The 20,662-nt window shown below is 40.2% G+C and overlaps 1 protein-coding gene across 7 annotated transcripts in view; it reads left to right on the forward strand.

Moving 5' to 3' along the window:
• Window positions 1–20,662, forward strand: part of LOC122552789 (transcriptional-regulating factor 1) — a 290,789-nt gene that overhangs the window by 67,464 nt on the left and 202,663 nt on the right. Inside the window, exon 1 of one of the 7 annotated variants that reach the window (XM_043695724.1) lies at window positions 14,490–14,508. The exons of the other annotated variants lie outside the window; for them this stretch is intronic. The gene's annotated coding sequence lies outside the window, so the exon portion shown is untranslated. Of the gene's footprint in view, window positions 1–14,489; window positions 14,509–20,662 lie in introns of those variants that run through there. 7 annotated transcript variants of the gene reach the window in all.

Genomic DNA, 20,662 nt, shown 5'->3' on the forward strand with positions numbered 1-20,662 from the left:
CTCATAGCCTCTTGAGGATGCAGGGTAAAAACAATGACTGCAGATGCGAGAAACCCGATTTTGGATTAGTTGTGCTGTCTAAGACTAAGAGTCTGGATTAGTGGTGCTGGAAGAGCACAGCAGTTCAGGCAGCATCCGAGGAGCAATAAAATTGACGTTTTGGGAAAAAGCCCTTTGAGGATGCACAGTCTTGTTAGAAAGGCACAGTCTTGTTAGAAAGGGAATTGGGATTTTGAACCAGTAAAAACGAAGGGATAGTGATACTGTTCCACCTAAGGATAGTGTGACTTAGCAAAAAAACGAAACAGCCGTGAATGCTGGAAATCAGAAACTAAAACAGAAAAACTCTGCATGTCTGGCAGCATCTGTTGAGAGAACTCAGAGTTAACGTTTCAGGTCCAGTCCCCTTCTTCTGAACTGACTTGGTGTTAATGGGTGGAGGAAAAATGATGATGTATTTCCAAGCAGTAATATCCTTTGTATGTCTTTACTATGTAGTTCGCCAAGAGACATTCAGAACTTGTCAGTGAGGTTTATCAGCAGTTGCAAAATAAAGAATTGGTTAGTTTTACTGAAGGCCAGTGTTTATGGAGTGTAATGTAAATTTACAGTTCATGTACATCAGCTGTTGGTTGCTGACAGACAAGGCTGCCTGTGTTTGGAGCCAGTTTGCACAGTGTGTCGTTCAACTCCTTGTCTCCCTACTTCATCACTGCATACTTGGTTACTAAGCTTTGCTAGTCAGTGACAAAATGGAACATTTAAATGTGGAAATATAGCTGTTCTGAAAGAAGAGGTTCCATCATAGTTCTGCTTTAATGATTCTCATTTGCATTTAAAATGTTAACTGCCTTGTATTTTCCCCAACTTTTCTTTTGGAAACTTTGCAAGAAATATCGAAATTTTATCTTAGTCCACATAAATGTAATTAATGTCAACTGGAGATATTATCAAGTTGTCCCAGACTTAGATCAAGCCTGAGAATATTTTTATCCAGTACAAAATCTTTGAGCTGCCGCCTGATATGATCATACATTCATAGAATTGTACAGCATGGAAACAGATCCTTTGGTCTAACCCTTCCATGCTGACCAGATAGCCCAACCTAATCTAGTCCCATTTGCCAGCACTTGGCCCATATCTCTCTAAACCCTTCCTATTCATATACCCAGCCAGATGCCTTTTAAATGTTGCAATTGTACCCGTTTCCATCACTTCCTTTGGTAGCTCATTCCATACATGCACCATCCTCTGTGTGAAAACGTTGACACTTCGATCCCTTTTATACCTTACCCCTCTCACCCTAAACCTATGCCCTCTAATTCTGGACTCCCCCCATCCTAAGGAAAAGACTTTGTCTATTTACCCTATCCATGCCCCTCATGATTTTATAAACTCCTATGAGGTCACCCCTCAGCCTCCGACGCTGTAGGGAAAACAGCCCCACCCTGTTCAGCCTCTCCCTATAGCTCAGATTCTTCAACCCTGGCAACATCCTTGTAAATCTTTTCTGAACCCTTTCAAGTTTCACAAATTCCTTCCGATAGGAAGGAGACCAGAATTGCGTTCAATATTCAAAAAGTGGCCCAACCAACTTACAGCAGCAATCTGAGCTCCCAACACCGGTATTCAACACTCAGACCAATAAAGGAAAGCATACCAAACGTCGCCTTCACTATCCTATCTACCTGCGACTCCACTTTCAAGGAGATATGAACCTGCACTCCAAGGTCGTTTTGTTCAGTAACACTGCCGAGGACCTTACCATTAAGTGTATATGTCCTGCTAAGATTTGCTTTTCCAAAATGTAGCACCTTGCATTGATCTAAATTAAACTCCATTTGCCACTCCTCAGCCCATTGGCCCATCTGATCAAGATCTCCTTGTAATCTGAAGTGACCTTCTTCGCTGTCCACTACACTTCCAAGTCCTCTGCAATCTTACTAACTATATCTCCTTTGTTCATATCCAAATCATTTATATAAATGACAAAAAGTAGTGGACCCTGTGCTGATCCTTGTGACACTACACTGGTCACAGGCCTTGTCTGAAAAACAGCCCTCCACCACCCTCTGTCTTCTACCTTTGAGCCAGTTCTGTATCCAAATGTCTAGTTCTCCCTGAAATCCGTGAGATCAAACTTTGCTAACCAGTTTCCCATGGGGAACCTTGTCGAACGCCTTACTGAAGCCCATATAGATCACGTCCATCACGCTGTCCTTATCAATCCTCTTTGTTAATATCTTCAAAATACTCAATCTAGTTCCTGAGACACGATTTTCTACGCACAAAGCAATGTTGGCTATCCCTGATCAGTTGTTGCCTTTGCAAATACGTGTACATCCTGTCCCTCAGGATTCCCTCCAACAACTTGCCCACCCTCGATGTCAGGCTCACTGGTTTATAGTTCCCTGGCTTGTCCTTAGCAGCTTTCTTAAATAATGGTACCACATTAGCCAACCTCCAGTCTTCACCACACCTGTGACTATCGATGATACAAATATCTTAGTAAGAGGCCCAACAATCACTTCCCTAGCTTCCCACAGAATTCTAGGGTACACCTGATCAGGTCCTGAGGATTTATCCATCTTTATGCGTTTCAAGACATTCAGCACTTCCTCCTCTGTAATGTGGTCATTTGTCAAGATGTCACCATCTACTTCCCTACATTCTTTATCTTCCATATCATTTCCACAGTAAACATTTATCCAAAATACTTGTTTAGTATCTCCCCCATTTTCTGCGGCTCCACACAAAGGCTGCCTTGCTGATCTTTGAGGGGCCCTATTCTCTCCCTAGTTACCCTTTTGTCCATAATGTATTTGTAAAAACCCTTTGGAATCTCCTTAACCTTATTTGCCAAAGCTATCTCATGTCCCCTTTTTGCCCTCCTGATTTCCCTCTTAAGTATACACCTACTTCTTTTATACTCTTCTAAGGATTCACTGAATGTATCTTGTCCATGCCTGACATATTCTTCCTTCTTTTTCTTAACCAAACCCTCAATTTTTTTAGTCATCCAGCATTCCCTATATCTACCAGCCTTTCCTTTGACCCTAACAGGAATATACTGTCTCTGGACTCTCATCTCATTTCTGAAGGTTTCCCATTTTCCAGCCATCTCTTTAACTGCGAACATGTGCACCCAATCAGCCTTTGAAAGTTATTGCTTAATACCGTCAAAATTGCCCTTCCTCCAATTTAGAAGTTCAACTTTTAGATCTGGTCTATCCTTTTCCATCATTATTTTAAAACCAATTGAATTATGGTCACTGGCCCCACAGTGCTCCCCCACTGACACCTCAGTCACTTGCCCTGCCTTATTTCTCAAGAGTAGGTCGAACTTTGCACCTTCTCTAGTCGGTACATCCATATACTGAATCAGAAAGTTTTCTTGTACACATTTAACAATTTCCTCTCCATCTTAACCCTTAACACTATGGCAGTTTCGTCCATGTACTACCGTGACCACCCAATTATTCTTACAGATAACTAAAATCTCCTTACAAATTTGTTTCTCAATTTTCCACTGACTATTAGGTGGTCTATACTACAATGGAGAAAATGAGGACTGCAGATGCTGGAGATCAGAGCTGAAAATGTGTTGCTGGAAAAGCGCAACAGGTCAGGCAGCATCCAAGGAGCAGGAGAATTGACGTTTTGGGCATGAGCCCTTCTTCAGGAATTAGGAAAGTGTGCCCAGCAGGCTAAGATAAAATGTAGGGAGGAGTGACTTGGGGGAGGGGCGTTGGAAATGCGATAGATGGAAGGAGGTTAAGGTGAGGGTGATAGGCCGGAGCTTGTAGAATCATTCTCATATAGCTACTGTACTATATGTGTAATCATTCCCAAATGTCTGCTGTTGCACCTGTACAATCACTCTCATATAATCGCTGTTCTGGCTATTTAATCACTCTCAGATATCTATTTGTTCTATCTGTGTCATCAATCCCAGATATTTGCAGTTCCATCTGTTCAATCACTCTTGGATATCTACTATTCCATCTGTATCATCATTCCCAGATACCTGCTGCTCCATCTGTTAGTCACACTTAGATATCCAATATTCCATCTGTATAATCACACCCGGTATTCTGGTATTTCACCTGTATAATCACTCTCTGATATCTCCTGTTCCACCTATACAATCAATCCCAGATATTCACAATTCAGTTTGCACACTTTCGCTTAGAATCACTCTTCCAAATGTTTAATCACTGCCAGATATCTGCTATTCCATCAGTGCAGTCACTCCCAGATACCTGCTATTCCATCAGTGCAGTCACTCCCAGATATTTGCTATTCCATCTGTATCCTACCTGTCCATCTTCCTTCCACTCCACTCTCCTCTCCAACCTATCATCTTCACCCCCACCGTTATCTACCTATCACACTCTCAGCTATCTTTCCCCCAGCCCCATCCTCCTCCCATTTATCTCTCAGCCCCCTTGCCCACAAGCCTCATTCCTGATAAAGGGCTCATGCCCGAAACGTCGATTCTCCTGCTCCTTGGATGCTGCCTGACCTGCTGCGCTTTTCCAGCAACACATTTTCAGGTCTGTACTACACTCCCAATAAAGTGATCATCCCTTTCTTATGTCTCAGTTCCATCCAAATAACTTCCCTGGATGTATTTCTGAGAATATCCTCCCAAAGTACAGCTGTATTGCTATCCATAATCAAAAACGCTACTGCTCCTCCTCCCTTGCCTCCCTTTATAACCTTTCTATAGCATTTGTATCCTGGAACATCAATCTGCCAGTCCTGTCCATCCCTGAGCCACGTTTCTGTGATTGCTATGATATCCCGGTTCCATGTGGGTAGAGCCTTGGCCCGATGTGAGTCAGAAAACAATTAATGGATTTATGAGGCACTATTAAATCATAATGTATTACAAAACTGAACAATCCTTGCAAGAGTTTGTTTTTCAGGTTGTGAACTTTTTTCATAGTTTTAGTAATTCTGTCAGTTCACAGCCCTTCAGTGTTAAGTTCTTTTTCCTGAGTTGTTACACACTTTGTGCAACTGCAACACAACAACTTCTGTGAACAAGCAACCAAATTTATTAAGCACAATACAGTACAGGCTTTCTAGAGGAACTTGAAACACACACCTCTCAGATCTTTACAGGGTAGTGGCAAAAGCTCTCCCTGAACAAAGGAAACAAAACTCCGAACATCACAGTTAGTACTGCCCACAAGACAACCCTCAGCTTTCCCTCATAGCCACATGCCACTCAAGATACAATGCAGTGACCACCCCACCTCCAGAAACAATGTAATGCGAATCATCCCTTAATGGTCAAATCTGTTGCAAATCATTGTTTGTAACTATAGGGGAGAATTGTAATATTGTTACTGATTTCTGGATGAGAATGTAAATCATCCCTGAATGGCAAGGGTATGGCCGTGTAAACCTTCCACATTTCACCTATAAGAAAAAGACACACCACCTTACCTCTGGGCCATTCAATTTCTTGCAGATCAGTAGAGCAAACTAACTCTTTAATATCTCATCAGAATTCTTTTTACTTGAAGTGGTGGGAACTGCTTCTGGTGATCTCTACAAGTTGAGAAAAGTTACACTCTGCATGCTATTGTTGAATATATTATAATTTGAAATTGCAGGGCTGAATTCGCATTTATTAATTCTTTTACACTATAGACTAGTATTCTGTTGATCAGCTTTTCATATCTGCTGTATATACTCAACGAAAAGTTGATGGTTTGAGGCAGAATTTTTATGTCAAAGTCTGTGTTTTTTGGAATGATGGCACACTTTTTCAGGACTTTCACTTCCCTGTTGTATCATGCTCGGATCAATGGAGCATGCGTGATCCAATTGCTGTCATGTTGGACAGACCTGTTCTGCTGTCCAAGACACATTCTTTGCAGCAACTTTCTCCACTGCCTACACTGTTGCTGCGTCTCTTGAGCAGTGGCACTCACTGAAGTTTCAACCCAGAAAGTGAGCAGGAGAGTCAAGAGAGGGTGAAAATCAGCCTGCAAAGGAAGTGGCAAGTGAGTGGCAATCAGAAAAAAGTATGACCTGTGTTTTTGGCCAAAGGACTGTGTTGACTTTGAGTCAAGTATATAAGTGAAGTAATCTACCTGTCTTCAGCAATAATTTGGAATCTTACAAGTAACAGAATTTGATTGTTCTGATTTTTCTTTTGTGTGTTCAGTTGGCATTTATGATGCAGGAGAGGAAATGTTGGCCTGTATTTCTGCATTGATTGGCAGTCTTCCCATGTGTATAAGTAAGCGTGTATGTGAAGGCCCTCTGGTGAGGACAAGATCACGATGGCTTGCTACATTCATTGTTAAAGCTGATTTCAGTGACACTTGGGTTGTGTTGCTGGAGGGCAGGTGTGCCAATGGAACCTAACTTTAGAGAGCAGTGTCTGCAGCACAGGATGAATGCAAAGTTAAAAGTTAATAAATTTCAGATTGTCTCAAAATCAGAATCTTCTGCAATTTTCCTTTGAATTATATTCTACCTTCTTCTGAAAGTCAAGTCTGCAATCGGATTTTTCTTTTAAGTATCTTACATCCATTATGTGCACGCAAACTCAAATGGGGCTTGTTTTCAGACATTGTTTACTTTGTATTAGGAGCTGACAAATGGAACTACATGAGAAACTTGGAGCTATGGTTTCATCTTTGCTGTTCCATAATTTCCCTTACATATAAGCTATTTTACTTGTGCACAGATTGATCACTTCACAGAGGTTTAAATCAGGGGGCTTTTGCAAGTTTAATTTTATTGCTAAGCATGAGTGGTCAGGAAGGAAGAATAAAGAGGTCACATACTGCTTGGAAAATCACAGGCCAAACTGCGTAGAGGAAGAATGGGTTCCTGGATACAGACAGTCTGATCTTTAAAACTAATACACCTATTATAAAAGAACAACTGAACAGAAAATATTTGAGATTTTTTTTGTCATACTACTTGCACCTTTACCTGTCAGTTCATGTACCCAGAGAACCAAGTTGACCTTTTGAAAAAGACAGTGACTTTTAATTCCGTTCTTTGAAGGTAATTAACCCCCAATGGCAGTCGATCCAGGTCATTGACCAGAACCTCATTAGAATGGTTATACTTAATCTGCATTCCAAATAGGCTGTGCATTTTTAGAAACAGTATCACAGATTCCAGTCTTAAAGTGCCGTGTGCAAGAGGGCCCACCTGATGGAGTGGGAATCCCAACTTATTATTTTCCTCACTGTTATTTCTTCACTTCATCAATTTAAAACTATAACTCCCCTTTACATTGGGATCTGTGCTGAGTGGGAATCAACATTTTCATTTGGCAAGGGTGTTGAGGATAATGGAACCAAGATGGTTAAAGTCAAATAAGATACCTGTCAGCCATAACCTAATCGAATGGTGGAACAGCCGCAAAGGATCTTTTTGCTTCTTTCTATTTCTTTTGTACTTTCCTGGTTTGTGTGACTGTGGATATACTGGCCAGTTTATGTATATTCACATAGTGATTCAGCTTTTTTTTAAACACATGCTGGATGTCAGTTTTAGCCTTGCTGCACTAAAAGCCAATGTTACCACCATTGTTATGACTTCTGGCCTTTTGCCTGTGTTTGTAATGTGTTGAACCCAAAGCACTTAATCTGACTTAAACTATGGTAACTTTAGCTTTTAATTGGGGGCTAAAGGCTTAATTCTCATTGAGATGTTTGACATGATCCACTTTGAAGAATAAACGTCAATTTATCTGTTTTTGCTATCAGAGCCACTAATGTTTGCAAAGCTATACTAGAGAATATAGGAAGATGCTTAAAACAAACCTCAAATGCCACCTAACCAGTCTCAAATAAGCTGCAAATAATGTCACACATATTCCTGTACAGTTTCATCCATTGAACATTTGTTTCTATCTGGACGCTGACAGTGGTAATGATTAAAACAGCTCTTGAGGAATAAGTTTGAGAAATGATCTTTACTAGAAGAGATCATATTCTTGAGCCCAAGCTCCTGAATGACTTGTCTTGGCCTGTTAGTATGTTTTTCTTTGGGTTACTGACTTTTCCACAGGAAGGAGCAGTTGTGGTTTTGCTGAGGAGATTGACAGGTGAACATTGGAAATAGAGGTGCAAAGAATCTTTAAGAAAGAAAGGGGACAGATAATTCAACAGCTAATGAAACCTGGAGAGGATAAAACTCTTGGTCTGGATAGATTGCGTCCGTACATTTGCTTTTGCAAAGTAGATTGGTGTCAGCAGTACGTTCGTTATTGATATATTAAAAATCGTCATGAAAAGGAACAGTGCTGTAGGACTGACAAACTGTTAAGGTTCTTGTATTTCTGAAGTAGCAGTAGAATGAGTCCAGGCAAATAGACTTGTTACTTTAAAAACAATGGTCGACAAAGTATTGAAGTTTTTGCCCAAAGATATCATAAACTAAAAATTGTTAAAAAAGAGAAATACTTTGAAATCTGTGCAAACTGTTCTTCCAAAAGGAAGATTGTGCTTGATCAATATTATTGAGTTCTTCAAGCAAAAGTGCAGATGGGGGCAGTGTGGTAGCTGTATTTTGTTTGGATTTTTATAAGGCCTTCAATAAGAGAGGATGTGGAGTTAGGGATAAATATATAATTTTATGTATGAGGTGTTGCATTTTGGTAGACCGAATAAGGAGATCACATACTGCTTGGAAAATGGAAATCTAAATGGGGTAGAAGACGGATGCATTTGAGGCTACAATTAGAGAAATTGCTGAAACTAGCACGACAGCTTCACAAAGGCTAAGAGATCAGAATTAGCGTCATTTTTAATTGAGGGACAGAATTAAAAGTACGGAAGTTACATAAAACTTGGTTAGAACCAGTTGACTGCACTTTGAATACTGGCTTTTTAAAAATATTTTGAAAATATGGAGGTAAATGTGCAAATAATATTCATATCAAATTAACAGTTAACAAGCTGGAGCTCTTTCCTGCATAAAAATGAACTGACAGCTTACCTAGCAGAGGTCTTTAAGGTTATGGAAGGGTTTGATAGGATCATCTAAGAGAAGGTGTTTCAACTGTGGGAGAGACCAACACTTCAGGCCATTAATTCACTAATATTGACAAATAAATGAATAGCAAATTCTGAGGAAATCTTTTGCCTGCAAAATGAGCAAAACTCTACCATGAGAAGGAGTTGAGGATTGCTTAATAGATGCTTTTAATGGAAAGCCAGTTAAAAAATGTCTTATTTATTCATTGCAGGCAAGGCCGGCATTTATTAACCTTGAATTGAGTGGCTTGGTAAGCCATTTCAGAGGTCAGTTTCGAGTCAACCCCATTGCTGTTGATTTGGAATCCGATATAGGCCAGACCATGTAAGATTGGCACACTTCCTTCCCTAAAGGACATTGGTGAATCAGCCAGTGTTTCCTTATAATGGTTATATGGTTGCTATTTGGTACCTTTTTTTTTCCAGATTTTTATTGAGTTCAAATCTCACCAGCTGCTCCAGTGGGACTTGAACCCATGTCCCCAAAACAGGCTGAGGTTCTAGATTCCAATTACCACTGTGTGAATGAAGGGTATTTCTAATGACTGGGGAGTCCAGAAGTGTGGGTTGCAGTCTTATGATACAGTGTACTCCAGTTAGGACTGGGAGGAGACATTTCTTCACCTCGAGTGTTGAGGCCAAAACATTGAATGTTTTTAAGCCATTACATAGTGCTAACAGGATCAGAAGTTATTGAGAGGAAGTGGGACCAGGGTACTGAGTGGGTGATCACCTGTAGCCGTATTGATTGACAGAACAGGCTTGAAGGACCGACTGCTGCTCCTATTTTCTCCTTTTGCGTATGGGTTGTAAAATGCTGTGTTGTTGGAATTGTATGGTGAAGAGGTGGGAGGAGGGTTACATGCAGCATAGACCAGTTGGTCTCTATGTGCTGAAAACTATAGATATGCATATCTAAAGAATGAATACTCAGCCAAACATAAATAATATGGATAATTTGACTGAGCTTGGAAAGTTGGATGATTTTCAGCCTCCCAACAGTTCGGGATCGAGATGGTTTCTGACATGTCATGAAGGCTGTTTGGAGAGTGCAGGTGAAAAACATAGGAAATTTGTAGTCAATAGTGAGACCATTTGATCTGTAGTTTTTTGCTTGACCCATCTGATAAAGATCAATCCAGCCCTTAGGCCACAAATCCAAGTGCTTTTAAAATGCAATCAATTTTTCTGCCTCAACTATGAGTTAGCTATCCTATGATTTTCTGGATGAAAATATTTCTCCTCAACTCTGGTCTCTGATTATTGACCTTTCTTTGTAAAGGGAAGTTACTCAACCTGTAATGCACTGACTGGGCTTATTTGGAGTTTCCATGCCGTGGCCTTAATGGTGCTCTATGGAGTTCAAATTCCAGTATGTTCTTCCTGTATTTTATGTCCTGTTTCTCTTCTTGCACAAAGATGTCTTGAAGACTTGGATTTTTAAAAGTTTTTTAAGTTCCCCTACAGTGTAGAAACAGGCCCTTCGGCCCAACAAGTCCACACCGATCCTCCGAAAAGTAACCCACCCAGACCCATTTCCCTCTTACTAATGCACCTAACACTATGGGTAATTTAGCATGGCCAATTCACCTGACCTGCACATCTTTGGACTGTGGGAGGAAACCTGAGCACCCGGAGGAAACCCATGCAGACACGGGGAGACTCCACACAGATAGTCACCTGAGGCTGGAATCGAACCTGGGTCCCTGGCGCTATGAGGCAGCAGTGCGAACCACTGAGAAACTGTACTCCTAGTCTAGACTATTGTAATATTTATATCCTACATAGTAACTTGTCTGTTTGTTCCACAATCATTCCTTGACTTGCAGTATTGCACCATGTTCTATTTTTGTCTGAATTCCAGCATCTGACCTTGTTTTCCTTTTTATTTTTCTCACGTTGACAATGCATTGGCTATTCTTGTCTCCTCTGCATGTTATCGTACAATGTGTGTTGTCTTAGCTTCTTATTTGAGTACTCATTAACTGTTGAGGGGAGCAGGAATGGAGAGGAAGATATGAACATACAGCTCAGAATTTTGGGCAGCCAGTTTTCTGTTATTACAAAAAGTACCAACTGCTGCAGCAAACAGTTCTTTCAAGTGTTTGTATTGCGATATCAGTAAGAAAATAGACAATTCATTGTGTGATTAAGAGAAAAGAGAAGAACAGCCCTGATCTGTCTGATTGTTGATTATACATGCATTGGGATGGTACTTAGTGGTGGTGTCCCATGTGTTTATTATGCTTCAGAAATGCATTATAAATTCCTGTTTCAGCAGAAAAATGCATACTAAATTCCTCTTTGAGCATCATTCTACCTCAGTGTTGCAAATGTAAAGGAGTTGGTATGCCCATTTTACTGTTGGAATTGTTCCATGAGCATTGTTTCATGCTGGAGCCAACAGTGTTGTGGGATGTAATCACCATTTTGAGGTGGCCTTTCCAATTCATCAGCACTCTCCCACCTCTTCCCTCACATCAAAACTTGGGAGAGGAAACAAGCTGGCATAAGAGGCAATATGCATGAGGCAGTTAGAATTAGAGTATTTTTTTTTAAATTTGCATTTTATTTTCAAGCATGGATTAAAAGAACCTTGAATTCCAGAGTTGAGTCAGAGTCGTGACTGCCTTTGACATGAAGGCTACGTTTTGCTTAGTGTGGCATCAAAGAGCCCGAACAAAACCGAGTCAACAGGAATTGAGAGAAAACTGTCTCCACTGTTCAGAGTCGCAACTGGCACAAAGGAAGATGGATTTGGCAGTTGGAAGTCAATCATCTCAGTTCCATGTCATCTCTGCAAGAGTTCCTCAGGGTAATGTCCTTGGCTGAACCATTTACAGCTGCTTCAATGACCTTTACACTGTTGTAAGACCAGAAGTGGGGATGTTTGCTGATGAAAGGTCCATGTCAAAATACACTAAGACCTGGCCAGTGTCTGGGTTGGGGCTGACAAGTGGCAAGTAATAATTGTCCCACACAAGTGACCTTAACATCGCTGAATGCTCCAATGTCAATGTCCTCAGGGTTATCACTAACGTTGAACTGAACTAGACTGAGCAGGCCAGAAGCTAGGAATCCTGCAGCAAGTAGTTCACCTCCTGACTCCCCAAAGCCTGTCCACGATCTGCAAGGCAAAAGTCAGGAGTGTGATGGAATACTCCCTACATGCTTGGAAGAGTGCAGCTCCAAAACTGCTTTCAAAGCTTGACAACATCCAGGACTAAACAACCAACTTGATTGGCACCACATTGGTAAATCGTGCACAAGTGAGGACTGCAAATGTTGGAGATCAGAGTCAAGATTAGAGTGGCACTGGAAAAGCACAGCAGGTCAGACAGCATCCGAGGAGCAGGAAAGGAGCTCAATCCTGATGAAAGGCTTTTCCCCGAAACGTCGATTGTTTTTTTCCTTGCCTTGCCGTGCTTTTCCAGCACCACTCTAATCTTGACCACATCGGTAAACATGCACCCCTCCCCTCCCCAACCCACCCCACCAAGCTTCGTAGCAGCGGTGTGCACCATCCACAAAATCCATCCTGATTTGGAAATATTTTGCTGTTCCTTTCATGTCTCAGTCAGAATTCTGGAACTCCTTCCTGAAGGATATTGTGGGTGTACCAGATGATTTCCAGCAGTTCAAGAAACTCCCCACCACAATAAATGCTGGCCTAGCCAATGTTGCCTACATCCCATTCGTCAATAAAAAGAAGTTACATTATTTCATTTGCAAAGGAACATAGGAAAGCGTTGTGTATCTTGTCATGTTTTGTTCTGAGAACCTAGCTACAACTGCTACTTTGGTATAATTGGAAAGACATTAAATTGTTTCAGTTGGACTTTTTGGAAATGCGAAAATGTGAACTGAGGGACTATTGTAGTCCACCATCAATGTGATTCATGTAGATATTGAAAGCAGAGTAGGTCTTAAGATTACTTAAGGTCCACACCCCCCACCAACCCAACCTCCACTCCCGGCACCTTCCCCTGCAACCGCAAGAAATGCAAAACTTGCGCCCACACCTCCCCCCTTACTTCCCTCCAAGGCCCCAAGGGATGCTTCCATATCCGCCACAAATTCACCTGCACCTCCAGACACATCATTTATTGCATCCGCTGCACCCGATGTGGCCTCCTATTTTGGGGAGACAGACCGCCTACTTGCGGAACGTTTCAGAGAACACCCGGACCAACTAACCCAACCACCCCGTGGCTCAACACTTCAACTCAATCTTCTTCCTGACCTCTCCGCCCCCACCCTACTCCGGCCTATCACCCTCACCTTGACCTCCTTCCACCTATCGCATTTCTAACGCCCCTTCCCCAAGTCCCTCCTCCCTATCTTTTACCTTAGCCTGCTGGACACACTTCCCTCATTCCTGAAGAAGGGCTCATGCCCGAAACGTCGATTCTCCTGTTCCTTGGATGCTGCCTGACCTGCTGCGCTTTTCCAGCAACACATTTTCAGCTTAAGTCTTAAGATTACTTGGGTATTTTAAGAGAGTTGGGATAATTGTACCAGTGTGTCTAAACAAATGATTCTCTATTTTGCTGAGTTTTATGTAATTTTAAAATATTTTGGAAAACGTATGCAGGAATTGTCGTGCAAACCTTCTGTGTATGTAAACATGTCATACAATAATTTCACTCATTTCAAATATGGCACAAAACCTTCACTGACAGGAAGTTATAATTGCAGTATGACAATTTTGCTTGGATACTGTGAGCTATGACTGTCAGTGTCTGTGTTTAAACTGGATAAAGTTGCTAATCATGTGCAAAAATTAATAGTGCATGGTTTAGCGATGTACAAATATTCGTTGAGCAAGTGAAGACTATAAAGGAGTATAGTTTCTGATTAAATCCCACTTTTAGAGAGAAATACATAATAAGGTAAAGGATACCAAGGTTTTTGTCCCTTTTTGAATGAGGTGTTTGGTTTGAAAACACAACATTGAGTGAAGTCTTGTCATGATAGCTGTTAATGTAGCCCATTTTTTTCCTTCAAGTCCTAATTTAGCTACCCTCACCTATTTCTTTGGCACACAATATCTCTTTTTTTTATCATTTTCCTGATTTGTTGTTGCTGTCGATCTCATTTTTTTTGTTTAGCATTGCTGGCCTGTGATTCACTTTTTTTATTTCAACAGTTTTGTCTGATTCATCTTTAGCAACAAATAGTGACTGGGAATGGAGACCTTGTGTTTGCTTTAGATCATGCCATTTCCTTTGCAAAGACTTTGGCAGCCAATTAATTAATTTTCAAGTGCTGTCATGATTAGATAGCAAGCAGACAGCTAAAATGAACACAGAAAGACTTCACAAAAGAACTGCTAATTTGTCGAGGAAGGGAAAATAGTCTGGATGCCAGGGGAATTCAGTGTTCCTCTTTGCATGGTGCTGAACAGTTTTTTTTAATTGGTTTTGTATTGGCATTCAGGCTTTGACATCCCATCTAGAAGAAGACAACGGCTGACTGGACTTATCAGGTACTGCATTGAAATGTGATCTGGGTTATGTGTTCAGGCTTGTCCTGTGATTTTAAACCATGAACTTTTCTTGGAGTGGCTGAAGAAAAGCTGATGTTTGCTTTAGTTCCTTGGTTCAGTTGAAGTTCAACACTTGTCTCAAAACAGTGTTTGAAATGAGTGGGTAGAATCCTAGACTGTTAGCATGAAGAAGAAAATTTCCAATTTCCATGAGACCACAAGATTTAGGAATAAAAGTACGCCATTCAGCACATTGAGTGTTTTGCCATTCATTGAGATCATAGCTGACCTATAATCCTTAATTCCACTTTCCTGCCTTTTTCCCCATAACCATCGATTCCCTTGCTAATTAAAAATCTATTTAACTCAGCCTTGAATACGTTTTGAGATCCAACCCCAGCAGCTACCGGCATTAAAGAATTCCATTACCCTCAGAGAAGAAGTCCCTCCTCAACTCTGTCTTTAATAGGTGAACCCTAATTCCGAGATTATGCCTTCTGGTCCTGGATTTTCCCACATGGGGAACTAACTTTTTGACATCTACCTTGTCAAGTCATCTGAGAATCTTATGTTTCAATATGATGGTATGTAATTCTTTTATAATCCAATGAGTACAGGTCCAACCAACTCAGCCTCCCCTCATTAGAGAGTTCTTCCATACCTGATTTCAGCCTAGTGAATCTTCCCTGGACTGCCTCTAATGCCAGTATATATTTACAGATTAGCGTTGTGGCAGTTTGAGAATTTGAGTTGAAGTTGCTTTAAAAGGTCACTGTGATGCCACTGAATTATTATAGAAATATAAATGTTTCCAACCAAGAAGGAGACTAGTCTGTGTTAAACAGAGGTTCAAATTACAGTGCTGCACTGTGAATAAACTTTTTGAGGCATTATGACAATGTATTTTGATGAGAGTTCAGTCAACTAATCAGGAGATGCAAGTTCAGCTGATCATCTCTGGGTCAAAAAATAACCTCGTAGAGATGAAACAGTTGACCTTACTGTTCCTAAATCGTAGTAAAAATGTACTTTGTCTCTTCCTTGTCAAAATAAAATGATTTCATTTTTCTTTTGGTTCTGGAGGACCAAGAAGTTGGTCCCACAGGGCCCTGGGCAAATTTCAGAGACTGAGCAACTTGAAACTATTGGGATATTCAGCATTTTACAATGCTTCAATTAGTTAACAAGAGTCAGAAGGCATTGAGTTGTGATCAGGTTTTAAGAAGTACTTCATGCATTTAGATCATTGAGCACTTCTGACTGCATAAACAACAACAGAATGGCATTCACCTTATCCATTTTGAAGGAAAAGCCTGTTGTTTTGTTCAGAATGGGTTTACAATGCAAATGTGTGTGGTCCTTTTTACAGCTTGGTCACTAGCTGTGATTTATGACTAACCATACAGCTGAATTCCTGAAGGAAATTTATTTACCACAATTTGTGTGTAAAAAGGCAGTGTGTAAAAAATATTACTACAAACATTGAATTCTGTCAGTGATTATCTGTTGTGCTCCTGATTTAAAAATCTGCATGTCTTTCAAACAATTTCAAATTTGTGAAACTTAAGTTTGCAGTATATTTATTTTATGGCATCCAGAAAGACTTTTGGGCAATGTAACTGCCGCTAAATTAGGTAGTTAAAGTTTACTAAGGATCTCTTTGTCTAAAAACTGCTTTTTTGTGAAATGATATTGCTATATTGTGTAAATGCTGAAAATGTGTTGCTGGAAAAGCGCAGCAGGTCAGGCAGCATCCAAGGAGCAGGAGAATCGACGTTTCGGGCATGAGCCCTTCTTCAGGAATGAGGAAAGTGTGTCCAGCAGGCTAAGGTAAAAGTCCTGCTGGACACACTTTCCTCATTCCTGAAGAAGGGCTCATGCCCGAAACGTCGATTCTCCTGCTCCTTGGATGCTGCCTGACCTGCTGCGCTTTTCCAGCAACACATTTTCAGCTCTGATCTGCAGTCGTCACTTTCTCCTCGAAGATATGGTGTAAATGGCCTGATAATGCTTTCTAATTTACTTTCAAATTAGTAAAAGTCTTTTTTGATTGAGGAACATGTCACAATTTTCTGCTGGTTCATATTATTTCTTTAATGAATAGTGACAATGACACATTTCAAAAGAAACCTGATAAATTTGCAATCTTATAGGACAAGGATCCGTCATTTTTGTACTAAATTTTTAACTGTAATAAGTTGTTTTAATTTTTTCATGCCCGTAGTTCTGGACTGAAAAGTTCATGTATCCTGATAGATTTTATATTTTCTAAAAACCACAAAACCTGTCAATGTTTTTGTTTTGTTAACCAGCTTAACTAGTTTGGCCACTGGAGCCTTTTTTTTTCCCTGTACCTGGAAACATTTTGGGCCAGTGAAAACAACTTTAACACTCACTAAATCTTTGGGTTTGCAGACTTTGAAAACAAAGTTTCAACACTATCATTGTGTAACCTTTCAATCCATTTTACAAATGGAAAGATGTTAATACCAAGGATGTTTTATCATGTAACAGATGTTAAATGTAAGTTGTTTAACATTCAGCGATGTTCAGTTTAGAGCATATTTTTATCTTAAGTTTTTTTTTCCTACTTGTTTACATTGGTCTCTTGGTGTGTTCCTGAGCATGCACCTCCCTATGCCATCACGAAATCTGTGATTGAGCCAATGTTCTAGGGAAAAGGTTCCCTTTTTATAGGGAATGCTGCAACAACTCAGCAGATCTGGCAGCATCTGTGGTAGAGAAATAGAGTTAATGGTTCAAGTCCAGTATGATTTTTGGAACTCTTCTGTTTTGTTCCATCCCAGTGCTGGAGAAACAACTGGCCACACCCACAGTTTGTTCATTCAGACCTATTCTCCATGGTGCTTTGTCGCACTTGGTTACAATCTTGATGGGGTACAATTCGGAAGCATAAATTTTAACTGCTTGGACTAATGCTGTCTTTCATTAGTAATTTTAAATGTAGCAACATGTTGCCTCAAACTGTGGTGTGTCTTGAAAATGACAACCCGTTCCAATGTTAGTGTGGTTTCATGTACTACATTTGATCTGAAGTATGATTTGCTTTCTAAAGGTTTCAGGGTCAAGAAATAAGTGATACAACAAAAAACATACTTGAAAGGTGCACTTCATGTTGTTTGGGAGAAGCAAGAGAGTGTGGTATATGATCTCTGGTTTGGGTTTCAAGATACTTCCTTGCTATATGAAATTGGTGCAATTTTTATGATCTGCTTGAAATTAATATGGTTAAATATTTTTGTAGCTGTACTAAATTTGAGCAAACTTTCTCAAATATGACTTAACACTGGCATTAGAGTAATTTTTCAATTAGTTTTGGGTTCCATTTGAAGAATTAGTATTTTCATTTTTCAAGATAATTTTTCTTGGATGTTTGTAATGGATTCCACCTCAAACATGTAGTATAAAGTTGACTTTCAGAAAAGCCGAGCTTAAAAAATGCCAAGAATTGGAAGTATCAAAGAAACATTAATTGCTGTTAACAAATACTGCTTGATTGCTTAATTCAGTCACATGCAACTGAGAGCTGACAGGCCTCAGAAAATATTTGCAAGATAAAGATTGCATATTTTCGATAGTGTTTCACAGACATTCAGTACATTTTTGATATCTTTCTTTTAAGTATGCTGCTAGTATTTCTCTTCAGCCCCCTGCCCCAATTCCTCCTCCAAGACTCTGTTATCTGTTGGTATGCATTTTATGTTTTGTATCTGCCCTTATCCCATCCAATCACCAAAGCATGGACATAAAGAAAAACAAACTTCTGGAAAAGTTCAGCAAGTATGTCAGCATCTGTGGAGAGAAATCAGAGTTAACATTGCGGGTCAAGTGACTCTCTTTCTCAGAACTGGACCCTTTACCAAAACATGGCTCCTCTCCTGTGATTGGGAGGAGTTGCAATGTTAGTTTAGTGGATGAGAATGTGTATTTTGGGGTCATCATAGACCCTGAAAGTGTGGAGTTGCCACTTGTTAGATCAGTGAAATTGCAAATTATGTTTCTACTTTTGTCTTAAAGAGTCTTAAAATGGGCCTCTCGTAAATGAGTTGATCTTCCTCTGCAGCTGTCATACTATTCTGCACTTTGTTGTTTAATCCTAATGTACTTATGTAAGGTATGATTGGTCTGGATAGCATGCCCGACAAATCTATGTCAAATCAAGTTCAAATATTAAGTCCGAGTACACCTGTGAGTAATGGACTACTAAATCTCTAAAATGTTGGTGTGTGAATATACAAATTTGTTTTGCATGAAAACTTGTTTTACTCAATTTCTTAGATTACTTATTTTGAGCAGAACTTTGCATAATAATCTATAGTTCCATTTGGTGTGCCCTCCAATTCCAAACAGATAAGGGACGTCGTAATTGGGATAGAACAAAGCCTTAATCTCAGTCAAATTAAGGGTAATTTAAGGAGGGCATTGCCAGCTGAAACAATATGACACATTGACTTCTTCTGTATGAATAAGTTGACCTGCCTTTGTCAAACCTTCACACTGCTGATTTGCTGCGATTTTTATCATAAAATATGACATTGACTTGTTGGGCAGGTTGACCATTCAGGTCAGAAAGAATGTCATGAATAAAAGCTGTATTTGTGTTTGGCAATTTGAAACAAGCGTTATGTTGTGCTTTTATTGAGACCAAATGATTGGGGAAGAGAATTTTAGAATGATTATGAACAGAAGGAGACTTCTTGGCCCATTATGTCTTGCTGGCGCTCTCTCAAGGGCAACTCATCTGCTATCACTTCCCACCACATCCCCATAACTCTGCATTTTTTTCTCTACGGTTTATTCGTTTCTGTTTTGAAGGCCATAATCACATAGATCACCATGCATGTTCTTGCAGAGCGTTCCAGATCCTAATTTCTCAGTCCACTTTTTAAAAAAAAAAGTGTTTTCTAGTTTTTTTTTGCCAGACTTGTTAACTTTGTGTGCTCTGGCATTCACACTTCAGTCACTGGGGTAGTTTCCACCATTTGTTCTGTCCAGACCATTAAAGATTTTGTGCACCTCTCAAATCTCCTACCACTTGGTCTCTCTGACCAGTTAACTAAAGTCTTTCATTCCTGGAATTATTTTTGTAAATGTCTTCAACACCGACTTTTTTATGCTTGCATCTTTCTCATAATGTGGTGCCCAAAGTTGGATGCACTGCAGTTAAGGGCAAATCAGTGTTTTAAGTAGCTTGGCTATAACTTGTTTGCTTTTGTATTTCATGCCTACTTGTAAAGTCCAAGATGCCATTACTCTCAATCAACAACCAGGTCATCGAAAAAAAAATTAACAGTGCTACCAATGACACTAGTAAAGGAATGACCTGCTCACTGATGCTCAGTTTGAGGTCTGTGAGGCTTGTTAAAGTTATTCAGCCTATCCAAACATGTGCAAAGGAGTTGAATTCTCTAATTGAGAGTGCCTCCCCTTAATGTCAAAGCAGTATTTGTCCTAGTATGGCATCAGTGACCCCAAACAAAACTGGAGTCTGTAGAATTCATGAGGGGAAATCTGTCTGCTGGTTCGAGCTTTATCTAGTAGAAAAGGATTTTGATGGTTGTGGTTGTTCAAGGTCCATCATTTCAGCCCAGGCCATCATAACGTGAGTTCTAACAGTTCCACCTCCACACTCCCTTGACATTGGTGTGACCATTGATGAATCCCCACTCTCAATATCCTGGTAGTTACCATTGACCAGAAACTAAACTGAACTGTCTAAATTAATGCTGTGGTTACAAGAGGCAATCAAAGGCTGGTAATCTTGGAATTAGTATCTGTTCTCCTGACACTCCAGAGCTTGTCCACCATCTCTACGGCATAAGTCAGCAGTGTGATTGAATAGTCCCACTTGACTGGATGATTGCATACTCAAAATGAGCACTATCAAGGACAAATCAGCCTGCTTGATTGACACTACATGCAACATGAAACTTATTCATGAACACACTGCAGCCGCAGTGTGTACTATCTACAAGATGTACTGCACTTATTCACCAAGGCTCCTTTGACAGCACCTCCGTTCGGTGTTCTCTGTACCATCACATCTAGGAATGGGAGTTGGCTATCCTTTTCTTCTCTCGTGAATCGGATTCCTGTGAGTGTGGCGTTGATGATCCGGTGTGTTTATTCTATT

The sequence above is a fragment of the Chiloscyllium plagiosum genome, chromosome 9 (genome assembly GCF_004010195.1).
Source record: "Chiloscyllium plagiosum isolate BGI_BamShark_2017 chromosome 9, ASM401019v2, whole genome shotgun sequence".
NCBI lineage: Eukaryota > Metazoa > Chordata > Chondrichthyes > Orectolobiformes > Hemiscylliidae > Chiloscyllium > Chiloscyllium plagiosum.